Source organism: Hylobates moloch, unplaced genomic scaffold (assembly GCF_009828535.3).
Source record: "Hylobates moloch isolate HMO894 unplaced genomic scaffold, HMol_V3 SCAFFOLD_13, whole genome shotgun sequence".
Taxonomy (NCBI): Eukaryota; Metazoa; Chordata; class Mammalia; order Primates; family Hylobatidae; genus Hylobates; species Hylobates moloch.
The window spans coordinates 58,431,688-58,457,760 of NW_026652288.1; the positions used below are offsets into that span (position 1 = coordinate 58,431,688).

At 38.6% G+C, this 26,073-nt stretch overlaps 1 protein-coding gene and 1 long non-coding RNA gene across 5 annotated transcripts in view; one reads left to right on the forward strand and one right to left on the reverse strand.

Moving 5' to 3' along the window:
• TMEM117 (transmembrane protein 117) overlaps positions 1 to 26,073 on the forward strand; it is a 566,844-nt gene that overhangs the window by 125,652 nt on the left and 415,119 nt on the right. The window lies entirely within an intron of this gene.
• Positions 4,774 to 6,074, reverse strand: LOC131380998 (uncharacterized). The gene is made up of 3 exons (XR_009209386.1): positions 5,925 to 6,074; positions 5,139 to 5,200; positions 4,774 to 4,867 (listed from the first exon to the last, which is right to left on the reverse strand). It is a non-coding gene; the product is annotated as an uncharacterized LOC131380998 (long non-coding RNA).

A 26,073-nucleotide genomic window follows, 5' to 3' on the forward strand; every position in this document is an offset into this window, starting at 1 on the left:
GCACCAAGCTGACTTAGGTCTTAGCCTCTGGAGCTCTTACATTTATCCTGATTTTTAAAAGAATGACTAATACAGTGGTTCATAAGTGTGAAAAGACTCTGATTTGTAGCTTCAGTTTCTGTCGTCACAGTTGTAGGCTACAGCACATAATTTTTCTCAAGGCTGAATTATCATTTAGTGGAAAAAAATCAAGGTGAACTTTTACTTCAAGCAGTAGTTTATTTTTAATTAAAAAATTTTTGTTCACTATTTTCAACATTTTTACACAAACTTTTTTCCTTTTCTAGTCAATAATGATTGAGTAGTAGGAGCCCAGGTGCACATTTTTACTGATAAGAACTGTGATTTTCACTTCCTATTGCTCTTCAAGTAATAAGTTGGTCAACCTGCTGCCATTGTTTACACTGGTGGCTTCCTTCCAAGGAAGGAATGTTTGTGTGTTTGCTTCTTTGTTTTATTTATTTTGGGAAGTGGTGTTTGTTTGTTTTGGGAGGTGGTATTTGTTTATTTTTGGAGGTGGTAAGAAAAAATTAAAATTTAATAAACTATAAGTGACCTAAACTGATGAAACTATTGAAGTACAAAGCTACCAATTGTAGCAAATTAAAAAAAGAGATACAATATGATTTCCAAAGGTATGTAGCTAAACACAGCATTTAGGGGTGGGTAAAGAATGGAGGACTGGGAAAGGGTTTAGGAGCTGGTGTGGGAAGAGAGCCGAGCTGTATGTTTTAATGAAGCCCAGAACTCTTTGATTCAATAGCTGAAAAGCTTGATTGGCTGCTCATACAAGGCTGGATGCAAATTCTGTTGGAGTGGTGCTTTAGATAATTTGTTGGGTTCACTCTTAATTAGGCTAAACATTGACTTGCTTGTATGATTAATTCACAATAATAGCACAATTAATTACTAAGGCTGGGAGTAAGGGGCAGAGCTAGTTGCTGAGAATGGGCTGGTGACAAGAAAGGCTGGAAATGAATGGCTGATTCTGGTCAAGGGGGTTGACCCAGGGAGGCCCAGGAGATGGGGGTTGAGTAAGGGGAGAGAGAGAAGGAGGGAGAGGGAAGGGGGTAAGAGGGAGGAAGAAGAAAGAGAATGCGACTAGACTTACTTAGCTAGAGGAAACAGCAGTAGGGCACAGTTTGCTGCTGTTAATACTATTGGTTTTGCATTACTTGGTTTTAATAGTACAAAGGTAAAATAGCACAGCATATCCAAATTATCATGAGTTTAGTTAGTGTTGTTTGAATTGGTGAAGTTTTAAAACATTAATGAAAAACATAATCAATGTTGGATCCTTGTTACTCTGTGGGAGTGCTTTATTACCTATTCAGAATGAACACTGATTTGACACACTTAAGAGGTGTTCTGTGATCATTATTCATGGTTATTTACTCCAGCTCTCTTATTAAATATTTTATCAGCTTGTTAGAGGGGGAAAATTCTGATTTGGCAAATAAAATACTTGAATATTAGCCCCATCTTAACTGCATAGAGGCAAAAATAATGAGGAAAAGTTAGACAGTTTTCTCATTTTCTAGAAATGAGTTGTTATATCATTTATAATTAATGATATTAATAGTGATATTAATATTACTATTCCTGACATCATCATCATCATTAATCTGGGGGAAATGCATGCTTCCAAAGTGAAGAGGCAAACTAAATTTTTAAGGTCGCAAAAAATCTTGGTTGTCTTTGGCCTTATTTTATGTGGGAGGCAGTGTGATATAATAGAAACAGCATGGACTTTTGTCCTGGTATTCTTTAGCCATGTGACTCTGAGTAAACTATACTTTCTGAGCCTTAGTTTCCTCAAGTGTAAAATGAAGATGTTAGTACCCATTTCAGGGTTGTTGTGACAATCAAGGAAGATAATACATGCAAAACAATTGGTATGATGCCCACCACATAATGAACTCTTGATAAATATTAGTAGCTATTATAAAAACAGAAAATATATATTTTAGTTGAAGTACTTTAGCTCTCAATAAATATTAATTGCTGTAATTAAAAACAATAAGTAATTTGGCCAATATAATGAAATGACCTAATTTATGGCAATAATATTACATTATCATGTATTGTAATAATTATTATTAATTTAATACAAAATGCCCAAATGAATACCTGGCTCCAGTAGGTCTTTAATAAATATGAATGTCTTATGCCATAGTACTTAATGCGTAATCTTAAAGATACTTATGGAGTGAAATTAGCCCATGGAATATATGGCAGCTGGCTTGAATGCTACTGGAATGCATCTTTATGAATGTAAATAAGCAGTTCCTTATTTGATTTTCCATAAATGAAAAGTAAATATTAAAATCTATAATATTTCATTAGGGTTCACAAGTTATGTTAAGTAAATAAATGATTATTTGATAATTCTTTTTAAAAAGAGGGAAAATTTGATACAATTGTGGATGATAGCATGGGAATTAATAACTCAGTGGCCTGTGTGTATGCACATGTTGCGTGTGTATTCATTATCTGGAGCCCATACGATAATGAATATCTTTAGATCTATCTGAGTTCCTTCTTCCCAGTGGTGAATATGTAGGAAATAATTACTTTCTAGTCATGGAAAATTGATGTATATTGATAGCCTGAGGTTTCAAGGCTCACCAAAAGTTATATAGTTTGATTTAATAAATTAATAAGAGATGGCCCAGCACCATCTGAGAAAGTGATATTTCTGTGACAGGTTATCCTATTTGTTATCAACTCCACAGTTACTCTTGAGGAATTGATGAAAACAGTAAACAGAGTCCTATTAAGAAAACATTTTAATATTTAAATATTTCCCTCCTAAGGGTAGCATCAGTGACAGTACAACTGTATACATTATCCTTGCTCCTGAGTTAGGAATGTCTACAAACTCTTCTACCATTCCGGTACCAGGTCAGGAAGGTAATATTTTTTTTCATGGTGAACTTAAGTGAGCTGCCTGTGCTTTCTTAAGAAGAGCATCACATTGGAATTGGTTAACTTTTCTCTATTTCATTTGCCTTTAGGCTACCACCAGGGTACCTTGACACTCTACTTTCTCTTTTTTTCTGGAGAAGCAAATATGCGTAACATAATTAAGTTAGTGTCAGAAGACGTAGGATTATGGGACTTGAAAGAGCAAAATATTTACAATAAAGTTCTTTAGAATTGGGACACTCAAGGACTGATACTGATTTAAGTAACATACTAAATATCCTTATTTAATTTTAAGAACCACCACTTTATGTCATCTATAATAAAAGATCAATAAAATAAAAACAAAATATGAAGAAAGAAAGGGAAGTATTGGATTTTGATATATATTTTGTAGCCTACATAGTTTAATCTCTCTCCCTAAAATACATATTTTAAAAGATTAGGAGGGGCCGGGCACGGTGGCTCACACCTGTAAACCCAGCACTTTGGGAGGCCGAGGTGGGCGGATCACGAGGTCAGGAGATAGAGACCATCCTGGCTAACATGGAGAAACCCTGTCTCTACTAAAAATATGAAAACAAAAAAAACTAGCCAGGCGTGGTGGCGGGCGCCTGTAGTCCCAGCTACTCGGGAGGCTGAGGCAGGAGAATGGTGGGAACCCGGGAGGCAGAGCTTGCAGTGAGCCGAGATTGCGCCACTGCACTCCAGCCTGTGTGACAGAGCGAGACTCTGAGACTCCATCTAAAAAAAAAAAAATTAGGAGGATAGTTCCTAGGCATATTGCAAAGCATACATTATTCAGCATCCTATGTAGTAATAGGAAATAATATATATCACATATAAGATGCTTATATTCTTTTAGCAAAAAACAATTAGTTTTTATTGCTTCAGTATTGCCTCATATTTCAATGTTGCCTCAATATTTGATTGCTTAAATTTGGTTAATACATCTACATATGCATATTCTGTTATTTTAAATATATTATAAATTATATTTTAAATATATTACTTAATGTATTCTAGTATACACTATATATATATCTCTATGTATATGTGTAATATCCATTATTAGGTAATAAAATTAGTTATTAAAGCATTTTACTTTTATTAGAGAATTTGATGTACGAACCTGCAGCTAAGTATCCAAAATAAATCACTGATGATAAAAAGTTATGAGTAACAAAGAGATACATTTTGAACCCTACAGAGGAATCTTAAGTGTGTGGAGATATAGTTCATAAAACTGAGACGTCAACAACATTTCATAGAATAGATCTTAAAGGAGCAACAGATGTGCTATTTCTGTTGGGATGCTGTCAAGTTAATACAGGGCTCAGCAGAAAAGAGATGAGCTAGGAAATTTCAGCTCTAGTTGTAGTTTAAAGACAGATTTCCCTGACATCAAACAGAGTTGGTTCAAGAAGTAGGTCATTGACACATTTTGTCGTAGCCACACAATGAGTGATGATGGCTTACAAAGGCAAGGTAAGAATTTAGGACTAGAAGATGCAAGTCAAGGTTCGCATGATTGGAGATCCAAGTCATTAAGATTGTCAATTGTGGTAATAGTCTAAACTCATGGATTACTTAGCAATTAGCAATAAGGTGGAGCTAGTCAGGAGTTTTGGAGAATTTAATGAACTCCATGGACCCACTTCCTCCAGCCTCCCAAATTTTGTGTACAATGTGAGAGAGTTTACGGACTCCCAGCCATTGAACTAAGTATCTCAGAATTAGGAGAGTAAACAGGAGACCTCAATGATAAGCCTCTAAAACTAGTATGTATCAATCAGGATAGGTTAGATTGTGCCTCAGTAACAAACAAATCCAACATCTCAGTGGTCTGAAACAACAAAGTTTATTTCTTGCTCTCGCTACATTTTCATTGTGAGTCAGCTGGAGGGCTCTGCTGCTTGTTGCTCTCCCTCTGGGATCAAGGCTGAAATAACAGTTGAAATGTGGAAGGTTGCTAGTAGCTCTCAGGGAGGTCTCAGAGCAGTCAGTAATTGAACATTCTGCCTGGAAGTGACATAAATCACTTCTGCTCACACTCTGATAAGAACTAATTATTTGGCCCCACCCAAGCACAAGGGCATGGTAAGTGCATGGGCCTGGGAGGGGGAGAACCAGAAGCATTTTCAGGAACAACTCTACAGACTACCACGTGAGACCACTCCTACCTCTCAACTAGAAAGGGATTATATACTTACTGATCTCCTACTTCTCTTTCCTAAAATTCTTCTCCACCTTCTAACACACAATGTCTTTCTTCCTATGAAGGAAATATATAGAATATTTTAAAAATCATCCCATCTATGGCTTGACATAAAAGGCATGGATGCATTTCACGTCAAAATCTAGTTCTTTTTCCAATTGTACATAGTGATACCAGTTGGCCAGTCAGGATAAGTGTGCAATAATTGAACAGAGGAGAAATCTATTTCATGAGGAAGGTAAGATGTCAGGATTAGTTAGACACTGGACTGACTGGTGGCTACTATGCTCTGGTTGAGTTCTTATCTATAATTAGTACTGTATACATTCTGATACGGTCACTACATTCATTCTGATTGGTACTTCTTGTGCCATTTTGGTTCTAAATACTTCGAGTGTCATCCTTAGTTAATAGAAATAAATTATTTAAGTTATTGAATTTCGAAGAAAAAGAACAGGTCAACAGGACCTTATGGAGATGTGGATAAAACGTGTATAATAAGTCAGAGGAATTATAAAATGTTATACCTTCTTATGCCTACAAATGTAAAATGAGTGTTCTTATCTACAATTAGTACTGTATACATTCTGATATGGTCACTACATTCATTCTGATTGGTACTTCTAATGCCATTTTGGTTCTAAATACTTCGAATGTCATCCTTAGTTAATAGAAATAAATTAGTTTTTGAATTTCAAAGAAAAGGAACAGGTCAACAGGACCTTATGGAGATATGGATAAAACATGTATAATAAGTCAGAGGAATTATGAAATGTTATACCTTCTTATGTCTACAAATTTAAAGTGAGTCAAGAACACAGTTGGAATTTGATCATTTAAAATAGAGGCTCCAACTATGGCTGAACTTTTGCACTCGTCCTGGTTGCCCTAGTAACAGGGCTCCCTTTCTATGCTAGTAATGTTACAGCGTGAGTGAGGTAATAATTGGCAGTAGAGACATATGCGTTCAAGTCAGCTCCTACTTCTGGGTAAGTTAGGAGTTTGCTGAAGGCAAAGGATGAGGTCATGAAGGGACGAATTTGAGTTAAAAAGAAAATAAGGAAAAGAATTAAGTTGAGCCTTATCTTGAAACTTTCTGAGCAGAGCCCCACACATCGCATGCATTTCTCTTGATCTTGGTTGAAGTCAGGGTAGATAGTAAGTCACATGGTTGTATATCTCTATGTGGTCTTCCATCACGGCCCAGAGGAAGCACTAGACTGGAAGATTGTAACCTGTGCAAATTGGCTTGGATTAGAGCCACCTGTGTGTAGATTACTCTGTCTCTCTTAGAGTTACCCAGAAAGTTCTCATCTGCCCAAAAGGTTCAAGAGGGAGTCAAAACAGGCTTGCTCATATTTTTCTGTAAATGTTGTTTACTTTCTATTTGATATTGTCCTTAGGTATATCTTATCCTTGCCAAATGTTTCTGTTCGAATTCTGCTTAATGGTCTGAGCCTTTTTTGGCTCTCATTAAATATATGTCAAATGTACACCACTGCTTGGACTGAGATTAGGAAGAGTAAGCAATGAGCACTTCACTGTTTTTTCTTTTTATAATTTTGACTTTTATTTTAGATTCAGGGGGTACATGTGCAGGTTTGTTACATGGGTATATTGCATGACACTGAGGTTTCGGGTACAATTGATCCTGTCACCCAGGTAGTGAGCGTAGTACCCAATAGTTAGTTTTTCAACCCTAGCCCGACTCCATCTCTCCACCCGCTAGTAGTCCCTAATGTCTACTGTTGCCACCTTTATGTCCATGTATACTCAATGTTTAGCTCCCACTTAAAAGTGAGGACATGTGGTATTTGGGTTTCTGTTCCTTTGTTAATTCGTTTAGGAGAATGGCCTCCAGCTGCACCCATGTTGCTGCAAAGGACATGATCTCATTCTTTTTTATGGCTGTGTAGTATTCCATGATATATGTGTACCACATTTTCTTTATCTAATCCACCATTGATAGGCACCTAGGTTGATTGCATGTCTTTGCTATTGTGAATAGGTGAGTACTTCAGTCTTTCAATATCTGTTTTCTCTTTATCTAAACCTTTCCCACTAGAAAAAGAAGAGGATAAGAGGTGCTTCCTTTGTTCCACCCTTTAAAATTTCTGAAACAAAACCTAATAAAACTATAACATAAATAAATTAAAATAATACACAACATTACCTAAAAATAGGATGGTTTTTAATTTGTTATTCAAATGAGGACACCTTTGAAAGTGAAAGAAATTACTGTTAATAATAACACAGAAGAAAAGACATAGATTATGATGTCCATGGCTAACTTAAAAATATAGTCACTATCCTTAAAGCCAGTACGAGAGAACAGAGAGATAAGGAGGGAAGGAGAATTACCTCGAGATACTCTAAGGGGAAATCTTGGCCTTGATGCACACTGAGTTTTCATACTCACTTGTAACTAATTTACAGCCAAGTTCAGTTCTATTAATAACAGAGAACATGAAATTATTTTAAGATAAAAGCTCTTTTCCAGGAATAACTTGTATCAGGCTGACTATGTAAGAATGAGTTACTAGGCAAAAAATAAAGTCATAGAAATCCGTATTCATAGTGAAGCCTCAGAAATGGTCTTAGTGATTGACAAAAGAATTGTCTAAGTTAAGGACTAACTCACTAATTTGATTGGATTTTCTGTGCCCATGACAATAATTTAAGAAAATTAAAATGAGCTCCACTTTTCTGAAGGCAAATCTGTCATGTCCTGCCTCAGATTTCAACAGGACTAAAGAAGAGTCCCTAGAATGTGAGAAATGACTATAACTGTGCAGTGGGCAGCCTCTGAGATGGTCTCAGTGATCCCACTTCCTGGTATGAAGCCTAATCCTTTATTCTTTTCCCCTTAAGTATAGGTTGAACCCAGTGGATCCTGCTTTTAATGAATAGAATTTGATAAAAGTAATGCCATGTTGCCATGTTACTTCTTCTTCTTCCTTTTTTTTTTTTTTTTTGAGCGAGGTGTCATTTTGTCACCCAAGCTGGAGTGCAGTGGCACAGTCACAGCTCACTACAGCCTTGACCTCCTGCTCAAATGATCTTCTCACCTCAGCCTCCTGGGTAGCTGGGATTACAGGCATGTGCCACCATGCCCAGCTAATTTTTTGTAGAAATGGGTTTCACATATTTCCCAGGCTGGTCTTGAACTCCTGGACTCGAGTGATCCTCTCATTTGGATTCCTAAAGTGCTGGAATTACAGGCATGAGCCACTGCACCCAGCCACATGTTACTTCTGAGGTTAGGGTGGCTTCTGTCTTACACGCTCTTTCTTGCCCTCTCTCTGGGAGCCCTCACTCTGGGAGAAGCAAGCTGCCACATTATCAATATGTCGTCCTATGGAGAGGCTTATGTGGCAAGCAACTATCTCCAGATAATAGCCAGGAAGGACCTGAGGCCTGCCAACAACCTCATGAGGGAGTGGAAGCAGTTCCTTCCCAGATCAAGCCATGAGATGATTATAGCCTCAGCCGATGGATGTGGTGATTATAGCCTTGTGAGAGAGCCTCAGCCGATGTGGTGATTATAGCCTTGTGAGAGATCCTCAGCCAGAGGATCCAGCTAAATTGTGTTCTGATTCCTGACCCACAGAAACTGAGATAATGAATGCTTTCTGTTTTAAACTGATAGATTTGGTGATAATTTATTCTCTATAGGTGGATAACTAATGCACTGCATATAAAATAAAATAGTGTGTTCTGAATGATGAAAATACACAGAAACATGCGTGTGCGTGTGGACACACACACATACACAGAATGGCTACAAAATCCTTATGTGTGAAGGATAAGAGTTTTTCCTATGCTCTCCTGCATTCTCTGTGCTGATTTTATTTTTTGCCCTGTGTTTTTCTGGATATTTTCTTTATGTGTGTCGTAGGGGGACTTTAAAACGGTTCCACGGAATATTAGCAAATAATAAACAGAAGACTCAAGCTCAGGCATACAGACCACATATGATATTATACAGCATATATTTGGGAGAAGCACTATTGATCTTTCTTACTGAATGCAAATTTTTCCTGCGAGTTTTCATAAAGAGGATTCTCTAAAATGTAGAGAACACCTTCAGTGACATTCCTAACAACATCCTTACCGTAAACAGAACAATGAATTTTAGCCGGCTGTTTCTTTTCACGTCTGTCAGTATGGTCTTTATTTGCAGTTTTAAGGACTAGCCTAATTGTAGCATGTGGCACCCAAGTGGAACTTACTAGCCTCCAAGGAGAATATCTTGCATATTTGACTTTTTCAACAATATCAAGTGTTATGACAAAGGAGTTCATCAAATTTCTTCTGCAGACGGATGGTTGTCTTTTGGGAATGGTTTAAGTTCTACTTCTGACAAAGGAAAAAATAATTGACAGGTAACACCTTTTTTCCAGCTATATAGTTCTGTGATTTGTTGTCTATAACTTAACTTTTAAGTTATTTGTTCTAAAAAGGTAAATATTCAGCTTGAAAAAGCTGCTGAAGGAAGATTAAATCCAGGCTACTTCTCATCCTATTCTGCTATAGGGGTAGCTAAAACCCTTTGCAGAATTTTAAAAAATATATCTCTTTAGCACAATACAAATTATTAGAGTCATCAGATTATAGGTGCCATATACCACATTAATTTAGAAATAATGGTGTAATGCTGTTTCAGTTACTTATGAGAAAGTACCTGTATTTAAAACTGTTTCCAGAATTGGCAGTTTTTACTGCAGCCTGCACAAGGGGAAATAATTCTTACTAAAATCACTTAACACTTCCTTATGGGCTTTGTGTGACACACGGATTTATGTGCATGTCTTGTTAGTAGGAAATGAGTTTGAATTTTACTTTGGGAAGTAAGAATTATATTGTAAGCGGAAATATAAAAAGATATAATAAAACTGTTTCGGCTGGTAATGTCACAGTATCACTAATCAAAGAAAGCACAACAGAGCCATAGAAATATATTTTTACTTTACAGAATGAAGTAGAAAATGCACTTTAATTGCTGTCAAGAAGAGATAGAAGCAAAATATTGTTTGTGATAGATATCTGTTAGTGTACAGTACAGATTTATCAACCCTTTAAAAATTAATTTAAAATTGGCCGGGCACGGTGGCTCATGCCTGTAATCCCAGCACTTTGGGAGGCCAAGGTGGGTGGATCATGAGGTCAGGAGTTCAAGACCAGCCTGACCAAGATGGTGAAATCCCGTCTCTACTAAAAAAAAAAAAAATAGCCAGGCATGGGGGCAGGCGCCTGTAATCCCAGCTACTTGGAAAGCTAAGGCAGAGAATGGCTTGAACCTGGGAGGCCGAGGTTACAGTGAGCCGAGATCGCACCACTGCACTCCAGCCTGGGCGACAGAGTGAGACTCTGTCTCAAAAAAAAATAATAATAATAACTTAAAATTATATTTCCATCCTCGTATGAAAACCCATGGAGGCTTCTGGCATTCACCTTGTACTTCTTCCATTCTGTCATCTGGCAACTTGCTGAATATTCCTTCTCTCTCACTAAAAGGTTTCTGTGGCTGTCTCACAGTCTTGGTCTTTGCGTGAAGTCTTGCCATCATCTTGGGTGTTTCTAAAATCCATACGGTCACCTAGGGACTCTGTCAAATCATCCAGTGGATGCTTCCCAGTCATTATTCTACTTAACCTCTTTCTCTCTCCATCCCTTGACACTTATCACCATTCCTGCCTCCTGGAAATACTGTATTTCCTTGGTTCCTAACACCATTCACTCTCCTCCTCTCTTTAATCCCTCCTCTAGGTATAGCAGTATCTCCTTATCCCCAGTTTTTCTTTGCAGTTTCAGTTACCTGTGGCCAACCATAATCTGAGAATATTAAATGGAAATTTCCATAAATGAAGAATTCATAAGTTTGAAGTTGTGAGTCATTCTTAGTAGCTTGATGAACTCTTGTGCCATCTTGCCTGGGATGTGAATCATCCCTTTGTTCAGCATATCCACATTGGATATGCAGGAGGCAGGTCTTGGTTACCACCATCTTGGTTATCAGATTGACTGTCAGTGTACAACAGTGCTTGTGTTCAAGGAACCCTTATTTTATTTCATAATGACCTCAGCGTGCAAGAGTAATGATGGTGGCCTGTTGTTATAATTGTTGTACTTTATTTATTTTTATTATTTATTTATTTTTTCTGAGATGGAGTCTCACTCTGTTACCCAGGCTGGAGTGCAGTGGCTCCATCTCGGCTCACTGCAAGCTCCGCCTCCTGGGTTTACGCCATTCTCCTGCTGCAGCCTCCCGAGTAGCTGGGACTGCAGGCGCCTGCCACCACACCCAGCTAATATTTTATATTTTTAGTAGAGACAGGGTTTCACCGTGTTAGCCAGGATGGTCTCAATCTCCTGACCTCGTGATCCGCCTGCCTCGGCCTCTCAAAGTGCTGGGATTACAGGCATGAGCCACTGCAACCGGCCTGCTCTACTTTATTATAAAATATTGTTGTTAAGTTCTTCCTTTGCCTAATTTAGAAATTAAACTTTATCATAGGTATGTATATATAGGAAAAAACAGTATATATAGGGTTCAGTATTATCTGTGGTTTCGGGCGTCCACTGGTGGACAAGAGGGGACTACTGTACTGCTTTTCAGTTTTCTTCGGGCTCTCATCACTCAGGGTTTTAATCTTGTTTTCTTACTCTAGTTAGGCTACTTGTATGGACCTACCTTTCTAGCTTGATTGATAGTCTTTATGCAGGAGATTCTAAAATATGTATGTCTATCCTTGATTTTTTTTTCAGCTGAATATCATTCTAGCTACTAGAAACAGCCATTTGAATATGCCAACAGTATTCGACCTGGATAGTCTAAAATTGAACTCTTCACTTCTCTCACCCAACCCTTGCCACCCTCTCTGTTCCGTATCAACAAATAGCACAGTTATGTACCCAGTAGCTAAGGCCAGACTTAGATGTGTTGTTCATTCTTTTTTTTCTTCTCCCTTACCTCATGCGTGTAGTAAATCACAAAGGCTTATTGATTCTACCTGCTAAGTATCTCTCAAATCCATTCAATTAGTCCTACCTTACGGCTGCTCCCCTTATTAATTCTTTCTTGGATTACTGCAACAGTTGCCCTTCCTAGTTCAATATGTTCATGTGGTGGTAATTCATCTAAAACATTTATATCCTTGCTTCCAACTCTTCACTGAACAACTTATCATTGTCTTCAAAATTAAGTCCAAGTCCTTCCCATGACTTTTACTACTCTTAAGTAACGGCCCCAGCTTATCCCATTATTCTGCTCTTTTGTTATTTTTGTCCAAAGGCTAAGTTCCATCCAAAGTGAACTTTTTTTAGTTCTACGAAGAGGACTTTCTTTTTCATACCTCTAGGTCTTGATATAAACCCCTTCAGCCCCTGCCCTCCATGCCTTCACTGCCTATACCCTGGCAAGCTCATACTTATTCAGGTCTCTGCTTAGACATCACTTCCTCTGGGAAAACTTTCCTAACGCCTTAAGGTCAGGTAAAATGTTTCTTCTGTGTATTCACATGGAACCATGTGTCACTCACATCATAACGTTTAGCACACCATGTCCCTCCCACCTCTAGTACCCTAGATGAAAATTATTTTTTATGTGGCAAGAACACTTAACATGAGATCTATCCTCTTAACAAATTCTAAAATATACTTTGCATTAGTGTTAACTGTAGGCACAATGTTGCACAGCAGATGTCTAGAACCTAATCATCTTGAATAACAAAAACTTTATACTCATTGATTAGTAACTTCTCAGTTCCCCATCCCTCCAGCCCCTGGCAACCACTACTGCACTCCCTGCTTTTATGTGTTTGAATATTTTAGATACCTCATATAAGTGGAATCAAGTTTTTTATTTGCCAATTCTTAATTGGATTATTGGCTTCAGGGTGGAGCCCTTGAAGGAACATGGCCAGGATAGCATGCATTTTTAGGGCCTAATAGGCACAGCTGAAGGCAAAGACAAATCCCCAAAATTAAGGGTGCCATTTTATACTGGCTCTTGGATCCCCAACAGGAAGGAGATACTATGGGAGAAGACAGCACATACCATGCATTTCATTGCAAGGCAACCCAAAGCCAATCAACTTATTTTGTAATCAGTCCATCCCCCATGGGAGTCTCATCTCTCAGTGGGGGTGTGGGGATGTTTCTGTGTCCAGAGTTGGTTCCTTCTGGTGGGTTCTTGGTTTTGCTGACTTTAAGAATGAAGCCGTGGACCTTCGCTGTGAGTGTTACAGCTCTTAAAGGTGGCATGGACCCAAAGAGTGAGCAGCAGCAGGATTTATTGTGAAGAGTGAAAGAACAAAGCTTCCACAGCATGGAAGGGGATGCAAGTGGGTTGCTGCTGCTGGCTGGGGTGGCCAGCTTTTATTCCCTTATTTGTCCCCACCCACATCCTGCTGATTGGTCCATTTTACAGAGTGCTGATTAGTCCATTTTACAAACCTCTAGCTAGCTACAGAGCGCTGATGGCTGTGTTTTTACAGAGCACAGATTGGTGCATTTTACAAACCTCTAGCTAGCTACAGAGCACTGATTGGTACATTTTACAAACCTCTTGTAAGACAGAAAAGTTCTCCAAGTCGCCTCTCGACCCAGGAAGTCCAGCTGGCTTCACCTCTCATTTGCATATCTTTCACGTGACCAAGAGCATGCTTCTGTGATTCAAATGTGCAGAGTTAAGTATCCCTCCCTACTAGCTATCTTTTAAAGTATATTTCCTACCTAGTTGTTACATATCAAAGCTCTCTCATAATATGAAGTGAAGGGGTGGGTTGCCCCTCCACACCTGTGGGTGTTTCTCGTTAGGTGGAACCAGAGACTTGGAAAAGAAAAAGACACAGAGACAAAGTATAGAGAAAGAAATAAGGGGGCCTGGGGGACCAGCGTTCAGCATATGGAGGATCCCACCAGCCTCTGAGTTCCCGTAGTATTTATTGATCATTCTTGGGTGTTTCTCGGAGAGGGGGATGTGTCAGGGTCATAGGATAATAGTGGAGAGAAGTTCAGCAGATAAACATGTGAACAAAGGTCTCTGCATCATAGACAAGGTAAAGAATCAAGTGCTGTGCTTTAGATATGCATACACATAAACATCTCAATGCCTTACAGAGCAGTACTGCTGCCCGCATGCCCCACCTCCAGCCCTAATGCGGTTTTCCCCTATCTCAGTAGTTGGAACATACAATCGGGTTTTATACCAAGACATTCCATTGCCCAGGGACGGGCAGGAGACAGATGCCTTCCTCTTGTCTCAACTGCAAAGAGGCATTCCTTCCTCTTATACTAATCCTCCTCAGCACAGACCCTTTACGGGTGTCGGGCTGGGGGACGGTCAGGTCTTTCCCTTCCCATGAGGCCATATTTCAGACTATCACATGGGGAGAAACCTTGGACAATACCTGGCTTTCCTAGGCAGAGGTCCCTGCGGGCTTCCACAGTGTTTGTGTCCCTGGGTACTTGAGATTAGGGTGTGGTGATGAGCATGCTGCCTTCAAGCGTCTGTTTAACAAAGCACATCTTGCACAGCCCTTAATCCATTTAACCCTGAATTTGACAGGGCACATGTTTCAGAGAGCATGGGGCTGGGGGTGAGATTATAGATTAACAGCATCTCAAGGCAGAATAATTTTTCTTAGTACAGAACAAAATGGAGTCTCCTATGTCTACTTCTTTCTACACAGACACGGTAACAATCTGATCTCTCTTTCTTTTCCCCACAATGAAGTAATTTGATACCCCAAAAACGAAAAACTTAGATAACACAGTATAAAACAGAACAGAGCCTATGATTTTGAGAGGGAACTCTCTGCTTTTAATTCCTAGGGTTTCATGAGGAAAACAGGTTTTTTCTGAAAACAGGTTTTTTCCCAAAACAGGGTCAGTGACACCTCTTTTGTTTTTCCCAAGGAGTCCCAGGCTACCAGAATTTATCTTAAGGCCTGTCATGTGTGCTTTAAGAGTGGCAAGACAAAAAATGGAGAAAAATAATTCAGTTGACTGAGAAGGAAAAAAAAATTTCCATAAAAATAAGATCCAAGAAGAGAAAAATGTAAAGGCCTTTTAAATATACTTGTAACTTGGATATCCACTTTTAATTAAGCTGAGCACTCTTTAAGAAAATCCTTTTAAATCCCTTGTTACTTGACTTTAGCCACGCCAAGCAGTTAGGATTTTCGGCTTTTGAACTTTACAAAAAGTAACCTCACAGGTGAAACCAAGAAGCCTTAATTAGGTTATGACTTAACTGAGAGTGTACAAGGAATTTTCAAAGGGGGTGATAAGCAGTTTTTGAAACTGTCATTGCGTTTGGTTGAAAGTGTGAGACAAGACCAGCAGCTCTTTGCAATGCCATGTAATTTCAGATTATCATGTACTTACTGCTGCAAGAGCCTGATATTCAAAGCTGCTACAGCAATTTGGGGTTCTTGGCTTTGGACTGCTTTCCCAGATGTTATAATTCTTTCTGGGACACTTATTTAGAAGTCTACTATCAAGGAAGCCACATGTGAACTTTTGACTATTCCTAAATCAGGATCATAACCCATTTTCATATGCCACATTATAGTGACTTTAAAATCTTTTAAGTAGAAATGTTTGCTTGGGTAGTGAGACTTCTTAGAAGCAAAAAATACTATTTTGTATCTTTTTTTGTCAGTTTAGATTATGTTAAACAAGAAATCTTTTGGATTATACCAGAATTTACTTGGCTCTTTCTACAGAACTTTTCTAGTCATCAGACCATAGAAAAAGGGCTTGATTAAATTGAATCAAGTAACTTTCTATATCCTTCAGTGATTTGACTTTAAGCCACGGTTGGAAGAGAACAGTTTCCTGCCTTTGTCAGGTTCTGGAAAGATTTATTTGTTTCACTACCTATTTCTTCACTTGACACAGAGTGGTGGCACGTTACTGTTTTTTCTTGGGGACTGAAGTGTCTAGAGAAACTCTTAATTGTACTTTTCTAGTTGAATCCCAGTATTAAAGGCTTTTAAGTAAACTTTAGCATTTTAAAATCTGACTTTATTCAGAAAATAAATTTTATAGGAGAATATTAATATTATTTATTTAAAATTAACAGATATATAGCTGGGAATTATCCTTTAGAAAGTATGTTTTGTAAAGAACTTGTTCTATTTCTGAGTTCTTGTTTCTTTCATATGTTTTAAGAAAGTGCTGAATGATTGATTAAATAAACTTTAGATTGGTTAACACCTGATATTGAGAAGACTGCGCCTTGGAATTTCTGTTTTAATTTCTCTTTATCCTCTTGTCTAATAACTATGATAGGCAATATTTATGATCTGTCTTTGTATCTCAACTTACCTTGTTCCAGATGTACATTTTTGATGGCTTTTTTTCCAGTTATCATGTATTTAATATAATTTCCTCAACTTTGCTACAACATGGAAATAGATTTTTTTACTAAAAATTATAAAGTAATTATGTCTTCTATATTTATATTCTTAATAATATTGACATATCTGTTAATAATGTGTAATGCTAATGAATAATTTAGTTTCCTTAGTGTTAGTTTCCATGATGTTATAATTAACATCCCTACCTATGAAAATGTAGGGAGCTGTCTGAAGCCCAGGAAGGTCAGGAAGGTGTTAAGAACCAGGACAATGCATTTAACGTATCACAATCAAAATGCCATTCAGCCTTTGCCCTCAATATTTGACAAAAAATGAATTTGTCATTGTCTCGCAAATATCCTGCCATGAGCTACCACTTGTCTGCTTTGTAACTCATCTTTTCCATGACCTAGTTCTTAACCTGGTTTTTGTCTTTAAGTTGTCACTATAAAATCTCTAACTGGGAGATATCTTTGGTTGCATTGTTCCTCTTATTAGTCTCAACACCTCATATTATTATATCAAAGGGTATGGTCAGGAAGACAAATTGTATTTGCTAGAGGAAAAATAAAATTAGTTCTGTGAGCCCTTGACTCTATATATTTGTAGTGGTTTTGGAGTCAGACAAACTCTGCTTCAAATCCTGCTGCTGCCACTTCTCAAACTCTCTCGTCCCAGGTATAATAATTATAGATAATAGTTACCAAGACCTAACTCTTTTCCAGGTACTGTATTACATGATTGATGCTTTCTGCTTTTTAGTCAAGCATAATGAATTGTATCACAAAGCCACTGGGTTTCCAGCGAAGATCACCTTTGTTTAATGGATAAAACAAAGGTGATTTTATTTAATGCTCATGACAGTTTAGGAGGAGAGACAGACCACTAACAGAGGTTAAGTAGTTTGCTGAGAGTCATGTAGCTGATACCATGTCAGGCAGACTCAGAATTCAAATGCAGGCTTTCTCGCTCCAGAGAACTGGCAGTGTTAGCTACATGGAGTTTTCCTAGGTATGAAGTAAAAATGATAATATCGTATCTACTTTATAGGGTTAGTGTGGTGATTAAGTCATAGAATATCTGAAAAATACATTCTCTTCTGTTTAAAATAAACTTATTCACCAAGCATTAGCAGACTCTCAGGGTACATTGCTTTTATCCATTAAACAAAGGTGATCTTTGCTGGAAACCCAGTGGCTTTGTGATGCAATTCATTATGCTGGACTAAAAAGCAGAAAGCATTATGGCTTTAGGATGACATGGAAAAACATACATTGAAAAGACTGATAGCCGGATGACCCTCCATAGTATCTAGCGGCTTGTCACTGGGCTCTGGATCTGCGAGATTCCTCAGCCTATCAGTCTTTGGGATGATGGTGAGAGAAGTAGCTAAAGGAATCAGAATTACAAAAAGTATCCATAGGATGGTGTGATGGCTTGAAAGTACCAGGACTGAAATGAGAGACAACTTTAAATTCTACACTTGTATTAAGTATCTCCCCAAAATATAGAGAAGTTTGTTTTTAGTAAAGCTCTTACACTTCTAGTCGACTGGAGGCTAAATGGGAATCACCAGTGTGACATGACTGTTAAAGGAGCAAATGAGTCATAGGTAGCATTGTTTTCTAAAATAAGGAAATTAATAGTACACCACAGTATCAGACCATGTTGCCAAGTCTGTCCTGCAGAGTGTAGCAGAGCAATAGATGAAAGGATTTCTCAGACACAGGTATCCAGTAAAAGAGTGGGATAGGGGACTGCTGGCACTAGGGGCCCAAGAGAGTTAGCAGCCCCCCTAAGCCAGCAATGCTCACATTTATTTAGTACAGATTTAATGACAAAGGCTTGGAGCAAACACAATTTGTGGGTAATAAACATTGTCGACCCCCGAGTAGAGAGCATCCTGAGCATGAATGATCAAAGGTTGGTTTCTGGAGACAGGAGTAAACAAATTTATCTAGATAGATTTCTTACATTCCCTTATTATCTGCCCTCACCCTTTGCCAGGGTAAGAACAGCTGCCTTCAGCTCATTCTTCCCTGAAGCTTTGCAAAACCTCCTGGCCTTCCAAGAAGGCCCTATAATTTTTATAATTTTTATAACTTTTCCTACCACCCTGACTGATCTCCTATATCTCCCCCTTTTCTGATTTTTGCATCAGGTTTTGTTGATTGAAGAGTATAGATGTATGTAGCAACAGGTTTGTCAGGTACCATGGTTATAACTCGTGTTCTGGCTTTGCATCCTAGAATTAGTAAATAACATAAGACAAACATGAGTGTAATCAGTAACATTCTTTTCTAATCAAAGAGTGACATGTAGTATTACTTGGCACCTCAGTTCAATGTGTGCCGTTACTAAGGAACCCCCAACTGGGGCTTTGTTAACCCCTTTCAGCTAAGCAGTTATGTTATTAGAGACTGCCCAAGTAACAGGGTGGAAGAAAGGCAGATCTAAGAGATGAGCCTAATAGACTGTAGCAGGTGCAGATTGCAGGCAGAGCGAGAGCATAAAAAGGATCAATACCCTATGTGAGTTGTAATGTACAACAGAGAGCATAGCAAGGAACAGATTATCTGGAGTGAATGGTGTCTGTTTCTGGAGCAGGATTCACTCAGCCTCCTGAGTTGTCTTCCTCAGCATCTACTAGGTAATGTCTGGGGCTTGTAATCATCCGAGGAAGCTGCTTCGTCCAGGGCTGCAGGTTCCGCAGGGACATTTCCTTCATTTCTGACACCCGGTTGGGTCCTAGCCACGCCATGATATGGTTTGATGTGTCATGCTGGAATCCACAGAGGACCTGAGGGGGTGTGAACACAAGTATATTCTCTTCCCCATGTTAGCAATTCGTTTGGACCACAACATACATTACTGTTTATGTCTTTGCATAAAACTGTGCGTTTTATGTCTGGAGAGGTTTTAGCAAAGTGCTTTTCTATAGCTGATTGAAATTTATTATTTAAATTTAAGAAATTAAGGGTAAATAAGGCTTGTGCTAGTAGTGTTGCAGGGTCTTTACTCATATTCCCCCCTTTTTGTTTTCTGAGCATTTTTAAAGAGTGGAATGGACACATTCTACTATGGCCTGTCCTTGAGAGTTATACAGGATGCCTGTGGAATGTTGGAAGTTCCACATGTGGCAAAATTGTTGAAATTGTGAGCTGGCATAAGTCGGACCATTGTCAGTTTTAATTTTTGTGGGCCACCCCATAAATGCAAAAGTTGAGAGACGATGTTTAATAACATATTGGTTGGACTTTCCAGGAAAAGCCTGTGTGCTAATTAGGTGAGAATAGGTATGAGTAGATACATGTACATATGTAGTTTTAGTTTTGTGAATTCAGGGACATGTGTAACATCTGTTTGCCATAACTGATTAGGTTCTAGTCCTCTAGGGTTAACACCTGTTGAAGGAGGGGACATGCCTGTGAGCTGGCAATCTGGGCATTGCAGGATAATTTGTTTAGCTAGTCTTTACATAAGTTGAAATTGTTTAGTTAAGTTCCTCCAATTTTGGTGGAAAAGTCGATGCGATTGGGTGGCTTGGTCAAGCAGTGAGGTCATAACTTGCAGGTCTGCTTGATTATTACCATAAGCCAGTGGGCCAGGCAGTGAGCTGTGGGCTTGAATATGTGTGATAAAAATAGGATGTGTACATTGATCTAGCAATTGCTGAAGTCAAAGAAAAAGTGCACACAGGGTGGGCTCAAGAGTGGTCTTAATGAGGGCTGTTTCAAGGTTCTACAGTAAATAAACAGAGTAAGCAGAGTCACTAATAATATTGACAGGCTGAGCAGAAAAGGTCTCCAGGGCCAATATTAAGGCTCTAACCTCAGCTCTCTGAGTGTTAGTAAGTCCAGAACGAGTGAGGGAATTATGCGGTCTCCACCAAACAGCCGCTTTTCCATTTTTACCAGAGCTGTCAGTAAAAGGTGTTAAAACTTTAGGTGTGGGGGAGTGAACTACTTTTGTAGGCACAACTACAGGAGTACGAGATAAGAACTGAATTAGTTTGTCAGCAGGAAGGGCATGCTCTATATGGCCTGTATAATCAGAGAGTGTTATCTGAAGATCTAGAGATAGGGGCAATATTGCTTCCAATTGCTTTTTACTTAAAGTAATTCTTATGACATCAAGGTCATAACCTAGCAACTGATTGCATCATCTGCAGCCTGTATAGATGACTTTACTAACTAGCTGGATATAGGGAGATAGTGTTTTAGCCCCGGTATGTGAGCAAAAATCTCATTCTAGGAAGTGTAGCGTTGGGGCCATCTGTCCTATTAATCTTGTTGGGGAATGTTTAGTAGGAAAAACAAACAATTGGACTGAATATTTTGGGTCTATGCAATCTAGTTGCCTCTGAGAAATAGTATGCTCTATATCCTTAATTTCCCTTTTTGCTGCAGAAGTTAAATGCCTGGGAGAGTCTAGGGCTGTATTGCTTTTTGGGATAGAAAACAGGTTTTATAACTTATCAGTAGTTATGTTCAAGGAGGGGCGAAGCCAATTAATATCGCCTGGTCATTTTTGATAATCATTTAAGGTGTGCAAGTTGCTTGTATTTAACCTTTTGAGATCTTATTGACCAGGAAGTTAGTATATATCCAAGATATTTCCAAGGAGAAGACAATTGTACTTTCTCAGGTCCTATGATTAAACTTCTTTTAACTGTGTATTCTTTATGACAGAGGCATATAAACTTAAAAGTTCTGGCTCCATTGGGGCTACTAGTAAAATATCATCTATAAAATGAATAATCTTGCAATTAGGAAATTTTTTTCTACTGGGGAGCAAAGCCTGATTTACATGATACTGACACATGGTAGGACTGTTTAGCATTCCTTGAGGAAGTACTTTCCAATGAAATTGGTGAGCTGGCCTTTCATTATTGATAGTTGGTATTGTAAATGCAAATTTTTCTCTGTCCTGTTTTGCAAGGGGAATAGTATAAAAGCAGTCTTTTAATTCAACAAAGACTATAGGCTGATCTTGAGGAATCGCTGTGGGGGAAGGGAGGGCCTGTTGAAGGGGCCCCATAGGTTGCAGATTAGCATTGATAGCCCATAAGTCATGCAAAAGTCTCCATTTGCAAGATCTTTTGGGAATGACAAAAATGGGCAATTCCAGAGGCTGTTTGATGATTCTGTATGGCCAGCTTTTAATTGTTCCTCAACTAATTCATGGGCTCGTAATTTCTCTTCCTTTAAAGGCTACCGTTCTATCCAAATAGGATTTTGAGAGAGCTGTGTCGGGGTAGGGGAGGAATAACAGTGGCCATTATTAGAAAGAGGTCTGCCGAGTGACCTCAATTAACCCTCTTGTAAATGGGCTAGTGGCTCCATTTTCTCTAATGCTTTTTCTTATCTGTTTATAAGCGTCAAAAGAAATGGGTTCATAGACCTGATTGCCTTGTCGATCTTGCATTACTGGGCAGGCTAAGAGCTCCCCTTCTAATGACACTTGCCTAAGATAGAGTCCCACAGCTGTAGTGTATCCCTTGTCTTTTTTCCAATTTATTGGAGGAGGGGGCTTAGGCAAAACCTCCGTTTCCTCTTTGTTATTTTTGCCCAGTAATGGCTTGGCTGAGGGAGAAGGAGGAGTTGGTAAGGTAGGTGATAGTTCTTCCTCCCTTCCCTTTTTAGGCTCTTCTGTGTAGAGCAAGACCAAAGCAGCCCTAACTAAAGCCCATAATGTTAGAGTTGTTACTGAGACCCTTTGCTTTTGTGCATGATGTTGTTTAAGATTTCTTCCCACTTGTTCCCAGAGTTCTACATCTAGCGTACCTTCTTCTAGGAACCATAGGTTATGGGTACAACTGTTTGCATTAGGTTCCTTAATTGAGCCTATGAAACCGAGGCTGTGGTAGCTTTAAGCAGTTGCTTCAATACTTTCATATACTGTTGCTTTATATACTGTTGTCCCATGATGAAACCCTAGCCTGAATAATTCCCTTAAACTTGGAAATCCCGAGTGGGCACCAATGACTCACTGACTTACTGACTGCGCAGTCTCTTCACTTCCATTTTAGAGGGTTCTATTGTGATCCGTTGCAGTATTCCTCACATGGGGCACCACCTGCTAAGTCTGTCCTGCAGACTCTGGCCAAGCAACAGATGAAAGAAGTACTCAGACACAGGTATCCAGTAAAAGAGCAGGCTAGGGGACTGCTGGCACTAGGGGCTGAAGAGAGTTAGCAGCCCCCCAAGCCAGCGATGCTCACATTTATTTAGTACAGATTTAATGATGAAGGCTTGGAGCAAACACAATTTGTGGGTAACAAACATTGTTGACTCCCTGAGTAGAGAGCAGTCTTGAGCGTGAATGATCAAAAGTTGGTTTCTGGAGACAGGAGTAAACAAATTTATCTAGATAGATTTCTTTACATTCCCTTATTATCTGCCCTCGTCCTTTGCCCCAGGGTAAGAACAGCTGCTTTCAGCTCATTCTTCCCCGAAGCTTTGCAAAACCTCCCGGCCTTCCAGGAAAGTTTGCGTCTTTCCCTATAATTTTTATAACTTTTCCCACAACCCTGAACGATCTCCTACACCATGTCTAGCACATTTTCACCACATCTCAAGTCTATATTCTTGAAGATTCATTGGCCATTTGATTCTATTTGGAGGCCAGACCACTTGAATAAAGGCTTTTCTGACAATTTTATTTCAGGAATTGTTCAATCTGGGTTTTAGCCTGGGGAATATTATCACTATCTTCAAATACTTGAAGAGCCATCATGTATAATTGGGAGTAGACTTTATCTGTATAGTGCTGGAGGACAGAAAGAGTAAGGATGAATGGATCATAGTTATAGAGCTTCAGTTGGGGCTTAATATAAGCAATAACTTTTTAACTGTTAGAGCCACGTAAAACTAAAGTGCCTGGTTTGTTGGTAAAGCAATGCCTTCCTTACTGGTAGAAGTGTTCGAGAAACTACTAGATAGACTGCCTATCCGGGAGAATATACATAAGATTTCTGCTTTGAGTGATTGGTTAAACCTTCTGACTTCTAATGCCTCTACCTAGTCCAAAATTCTTTAGTATTATAAAAAAGATAGAACTGTTTACAATAGAGCAAAGTATTACCTCAAAATGAAATCTAAATGAAGAGAAAATGGGTTCTACTACAAAAATTACCATTTCAAGAGATGTTCACTCATATATGGAATTGCAAAGAAAAAAAAAATGTAGGTATCATAGAAGCAGAGAGTAGAACAGTGATTACCAGAGATAGGAAGGTGAGGGGGAGGAGAGAATGGGGAGAGGTTGGTCAAAGAGCAGAGAGTTACAATTAGATAGGAGGAGTAAGTTGTGGTATTCTATTGCACAGTAGGGTGATGGTGGTTAACAGTAAGGTATTGTATATTACACAATAGCTAGAAGAGAGCCTTTGAATGTTCTCATCACAAAGAAAGGATAAATGCATGAGGTGATGGATACACCAAATACCCTGACTTGATCATTATACAACATATATATGTATCAAAACACTAAATTGTACCCTGTAAATATGTAGAATTACAATATGCCAATGAAAAATTAAAAAATTTCATTTTAATGTAGAAATAGGAATGTGAGTTCATTATTTTAAGATGAGACTACAAATGTCAGAGAAACCAGATGTGTGGGTCAGCTAAAATAGTTTCCCCGAGGAATACAAAATGATCAGAAGGGTCCAGGGTGAGGCGAATCTGAGTAAGGGAAATGGGTGCACTATTGAGTGGCTAATGACATCAGGTTCTAATGTATCCATGTTCACAAAAGGGAGATGTCTGGTAGGCAAACTCGGTCTACACTCTGGCTTCATGTTAGGTACAGGAAAATATGGTTACTGCTAAGAAACCCCGATACTCTTGTTTTCTAACCATTTTTTTTAAATTAAATGCATTAAAAAAGAATACCTTCTACCTTTTCTACATTATGTAATTATTTAATCTACTTCCCTACATATACTTGACAAATTATTGAGATGGCTTCTTAATATTTTCCGCTTAGCTCATTCTGGGAGAAGAGCTTCTTTTCCTCTTAAAAATTATCTTGTGTGCTTATCCCTTTCAGGAAAAATCACACCCCAAATTGCTCAGTCACAATCTCTCCTGGGAGATAAACTGTGAATAGAATGACTCTTCTTTTACTTTTTCCATCATATTGCCAAATAGAACACAGAGAGTATTCATATATTATGTATTTTGTTTAGAAGCTCAGCTATCAAAGACTTGAACTATACAAATTTCCCAGAGAAGGTATTTTGACCCCTTCCGTATGCTACCTCATTTTCCCTGGCCAATGATATCCTTAATCTATAGCTTCTCAAGCAGATAACAGATCTCATTTTAAAATTCTTATTATAAAGTTGAATAAATACTATGCAGTTAAAGGAGTTGCATCATAAACCACCTCAACGTTTAGAAGCTTAAAACAGTGGCCATTTTATTTGATTGCTGATCTGTGGGCCAGCAATTCAGGCTGGGCTTAGCTGGATATTCTTTTGCCCATCTCAAACAGCTGTTTTCTGACATGCTTTAAGATGACCTTACTCACGTTTGGTGGTTCTGGCTGTTTGCAGGACTACAAGTCTCTGGTAGGCTTTGCAGGTTTGTTTACATGGTGGCAGCCTTCCAAAAGTAGCAAGAAAGAGTTCCCAGCACCAAGAGGGCAAGACCCAGTGGATGAGCAATTCTTAAACTTCTGTTTGTGTCATGTTGGCTAATACCTCTTTGGCCAAAGTAAGTCCCATGGCCAAGTTCACAGTCTGTGAGGAAGAGGACCATGCAGGGTCATGGATACAGGGAGGTGTAATACACTAGGAGTCACTGCTGTAGCCTCTATCACAGTTTTTGCATACATTTATAGGTTGGTGCAAAAGTAATTGTGGTTTTTGCCGTTACTTCCAGTGGTAAAAACTGCAATTACTTTTGCACCAACCATATATATATATATATGGTTAGCATTTAATATTTGGCTTTGATCAACATAATATGAGGATTTACTTTATATATAAGTAACAAAGAGTAGTGTGAACAGGAGGGAATTAATCTACATTGAGAACTTACGACGTGCCAATAACTTTACATATTTTATCTCATTTAATTTTGTAAACTCAGAGTGAAAAAAACTGAGATGCAAGGAAGGTAAGTAACGTGTCCAAGGTCACAGTTAGCACTTTACACTCCAGTCTATGGAACTCAACAAGCATTAAAAAGATCAAAAAAGAACAGAATAAAAAATATCAGTAATGCATATATTAATAATAGGTACTTTTCCATAAACTGTATTTGCTTTTTTGTGTTGGCTCACAATGCATAATAGAATTCTTGCCATGAATTGTTTGTTTTTTGTTTTACACTTGAAAGCCACTGTTACCCCATATAGACTCCCATAAGCATATGAAACCAGAATGGTCAGAACCAGAGGGGACTGAAAGTATATCATGGCTGAGTGGGGTGGCTCACGCCTGTAATCCCAGCACTTTGGGAGGCCTAGGCGGGCGGGTCACTTGAGGTCAGGAGTTTGAGGCCAGCCTGGCCAACATGGTGAAACCCTGTCTCTACTAAAAATACA